This window comes from Gekko japonicus, unplaced genomic scaffold, assembly GCF_001447785.1.
Source record: "Gekko japonicus isolate JY-2015 unplaced genomic scaffold, Gekko_japonicus_V1.1 scaffold4131, whole genome shotgun sequence".
NCBI classification, from domain to species: Eukaryota; Metazoa; Chordata; class Lepidosauria; order Squamata; family Gekkonidae; genus Gekko; species Gekko japonicus.
In genome coordinates, this window is record NW_015159832.1 from 64323 (window position 1) to 68681 (window position 4359).

The 4359-nt window shown below is 44.7% G+C and overlaps 1 pseudogene; it reads right to left on the reverse strand.

Annotated features, from left to right (window-relative positions):
- The window catches only part of LOC107107541, a 13370-nt pseudogene extending 11816 nt beyond the window's left edge, over positions 1 to 1554 (reverse strand).
- Between the last annotated feature and the right edge of the window lie 2805 nt (positions 1555 to 4359).

The following is a 4359-nucleotide window of genomic DNA, read 5'->3' on the forward strand; positions in this document are numbered from 1 at the left end:
TCCTGCATGGCTGCTTTTACTCATCGCTATGTACCAGTTCTCAAACATTTTTATTTGAAATTTATCTTTTTATTAAATTTATAATCACTGCCAGTTTGGTGTAGTGGTTAAGTGCGCGGACACTAATCTGGGAGAACCAGGTTTGATTCCCCACTCCTCCACTTGCACCTGGCTGGATGACCTTGGGCAAGCCATAGTTCTGATGAGCTGTTCTTGAAAAAGAGCAGTTTCTGTCAAGAGCTCTCTCAGCCCCACCTACCTCACAGGGTGTCTGTTGTGGGGAGGGGAAGGGAAAGGAGTTTGTAAGCCGCTCTGAGACAACTTTGGGTAGTGAAGGGTGGGGTATAAATCCAATCTCTTCTCCTCTTCTTCTCTTCTGGATATGACTGGGCAATGCACAGTCAGCAGCTTTTTCTAGTAAGAGCTTGCATTTGGCGCAAAACGTTGCAATTCCCGCCTTGTAGTCATGGCGTTTCTCATTTTTAAGTTCACAGGGGTAAGAATGACAGACCCTAGGAGTAACAGAAGTGTTCTGGGACTGGAATGACTGGCCCCAGAGTGGAATGACAGCCCCTGGGGGTAGCAGCAGTGTTCTGGGACTGGATTAACAGGCCCCAGAGTAGAATGACAGTCCCTCGGGGTAGCAGTTGTGTTCTGGGAGTGGAATGACAGGCCCAATGGTGGAATGACATCCCCTTGGAGTAAGAGGAGTGTCCTGGAACTGGAATGCCAGGCCTATCATTACAGTCCCAGGACACATCTCCTACCCCCTGGGCTGTCATTCCACTCTGGAGCCGGTAATTCTAGTCCCAGAATACTCCTTCTAACCCCAGGGGCTACCGTTCCACTATGGGGCCTCTCATTCCAGTCCCAAAACACTCCAGTAACCCCCAGGGGCCATCGAGTGACGAACAATAGATTGTGACTAGATAGCTGAAAAAAGACAAAGTGGACAGCTCCCCTAATGCTAACTTGAAAGCAGAGGCACAGCAGTTCTAAACCACATGGGATAACAGCGGCACCAAGCTGATTCTAAAATCCATGTGTAGATTCGGCCATAGTTAGGAAGGAAGCGGATGCTTATTTTCAGACAGGAAAACATTGTAACCTGCATCCACTTTAAAAATATCAGTAAAGGAGCCTTAACTCATTTAAAAGTTTTCACTAACCAATTCCATCTGGAACCCACCGACAATCATACAGAAACTTTAACCTAACAATGAACCCAGTTACATATTGGAACTATAATATGATTTTGTATATTCAACTAATTGTGTAACCCAAACTGTCCAAAGTTTAGGAGGCACAAATTAAATCTGAGTGGGGAAGGTTTAAAAGGGGAAAAAACCAGCCAATGGGATAATAATCCAGCATTAGTCTAAAACCAGTGTTGCTTACCTGAATGAAGTAGGCTGCTGTGTTCAACTGTGGCAATTTGTTTGATCTGAAAAGAAGTGAGGAAGGCCAGCCAAGAAAGGCAGAAAACCACTCTTTAGAACAATTAAGACACACAGAAGGAAACAAAAAATCACCCAGGAAGCAGGCACTACTTTATCTTTGCTGTTGCATAAATCTGTGGTTTGCAAAATTGAACTCCATACTTCCCCATTTAGGGGCACTGCAAACAGTGCAGGTCTTGTTCAATCAATTTACTGGCAAGAAAAAGGAACAAATTCTGCTTGCTGAAACTTGAGATTACCCCTCTTCCTCATAAACTGATCTGCTGCTGTACTATGAACTAGAATGGTATATCTTCAATATTTGGTAATTTTGGACCACTTTTAAAAGGCCGGGCTGTCCGTCTATGAAGAGCGTTAAACCTTCTGACAATGTGAAGTATAAGGAAACCACTGAGGATAAATAACTTATGCAAAAGGCAAAGAGAAACCAGCCTTTTTCTAACTTTATTGTTTGCACCTTACACCCCGCATTCCAAAAGGAACTGTGATTAGATCAATGGGACAGTGCTGCAGCGCCTTTCAACAGAGCGCCAAAAAGACCCTGGAAGCTGAAGCAATAATTTCCAACACAGCCGAAAGCTGTTTGAAACTAGCTCCATTTCCTATGGTGTGTCCCATTGCCCCAATATTTGTGTTGCCCCACAAATATTTTTGTGGTTTTTGAAAACTTAGGGTCCGGTCACACGCAGAGTTAGCCGTGCAATAGGGACAAATACTGGGCGGATTTTATGGATGCGACCACACAGGAACATCTGGCAAGTGACCCACACCTGTCAGCAACCCATATCGCCCCGCCAAAGATGCAGAGTAAAAAGATACTTGGGAAAGTGCAGTATTTTCCAGAAAACACGGGGCAGGGCGGGCATTGGATCGCAGAAGTGCTGGTATCCCATCACATCCGGTGTCCGCCTGCGTCCCGTCTCACACCGGATGTTGTTTTTTAAAGCCTTCGTGGTATGCGCACAAATGTGGAACTGCACATACGCACAAATGCATGTGTGATCGCACCATTCTGCTTTTCCCCCACCTTGCCACTCTTCACCGTCGACGTGTCATCGGTGGCTGACGGACTAAGCACAAAGCCTCAGGTGACCGTCTGATCGCAATACCACGCTTCATTTTGCTCCGGAGCAAAAAGCCTCACTTCCTCCCCAGATTATCTCGCTCGTGTGACCAAGACCTTAGAAAGTCTTGCAAAGGGGGATGTGTGTGTCTCAGCCAGAATTATGCTTCCAAAGCCTAAAGTGGGAACAGGACAGAAAAGGTGGCTGCATTGGGAACACTGCACTGGGAACACTCATGAAATAGCTTTATACCAAATCAGATCATCGGCCTACCAAGGTTAGTACAGTTCACCTTGATGGGCAGTGGCTCTTCATGGTGTCAGGTAGAGGTCTTTTGCGTGTCCTGCTTCCTGTTGCTTTGAAATGGAGAACGTAGAGGCTGAACTTGGGGAACTTCTCCATACAAAGCAGAGGTTCTTCCATGGAACTGAGTTGTAGCATTATGACAGAGGGAAGAAGAGTTCTTTCTACTTTCATCACAATACGCCTCATTTTATAACTTTTAAAAATATTTTTTATATATGTATATATTTATATTAAATATAATAGATAAATATATATTCGTAAAGGTAAAGGTCACGCTGTTACCTTCCCACCGAAGTGGTACCTATTTATCTACTTGCAATGTCTTGCTTTCGAACTGCTAGGTTGGCAGGAGCTGGAACTAGAGACGGGAGCTCACTCCGTCATGCGGCACACTCGGGTCTTGGAACTGCTGAACTATCGACCTTCCACAGGCTGCAGTTCAGCGTCTTAACCACCTGAGCCACTGCAGCTCCTAAATATATATTACATATATTTATATTAAATATATATTATATATTTATATTATATAATGTTATAATGTAGAGAGGGTGGGTGGAGCACTTTCCCCCCCCTTGTTTCTGGAAACAGAAGTTCTGTGATGTTAGATGTGTGGTCACACATTTGCACAGGCCAGGCATTAAAAGACGCTAGAGAGCTCAAGAGCCAAGCAGGCATGTGTGAACACAACTTTTATACAAATGCAGCAAGCGGTGGGGAAGGAACTTACAGTTCCAGGGTTACCCTGTTCCATATTGGTCATGCAGATTCAGCAGGCAATGCTTTGCCTGGTGTGGAGATTAGTGATGGGAAATGAAGGTGACAGTGTGCAAACTGAAGGTGGGCTATGGTAGATACCTACCTTTCTAATTTCCCCAGACCAGCTTTCTCGAAAGCTTCATTTGCTATATCACTGCAGTCCCGTGGTACAGCTCCTTGACATTACTGGTGTCAGAATGACTTAAAAATAAGACCGTATGTCTTTATACCCTGGGTTGAATCCAACCACCTTTTTCACTGATACAAGGGACCAGTTCTTTGACCACCAAAAAGGTTACTCTGGGGATTGTGGGACCTGCCTGGATGAAAACAATATGGAATGGGGGCTGTAATAAGGAGGGGAATTAGATGACATTGAATGAAGTTATAACGCATCAGACTACAACCACTGTACCAAATGCAAAAGCACTGTTGTTGTTCCTTAAAGATAAAGGTAAAGATTCCCTTGCTCGAAAGCCAGTCGAGTCCGACTCTAGGGTTGCAGTGCTCATCTCCGTTTCAAAGCTGAAGAGCCAGCGCTGTCCGAAGACGTTTCCGTGGTCATGTGGCCGGCATGACTAAACACCAAGGCGCACGGAACGCTGTTACCTTCCCGCCGAAGTGGTCCCTATTTATCTACTTGCAATTTCTTGCTTTCGAACTGCTAGGTTGGCAGGAGTGTTGTTCCTTAGGGATGAGGTAGATACCAATACGTAATATTTCTTTATTACTGTCATTGAATTGCATACATATATATATACATATGAGGCCAA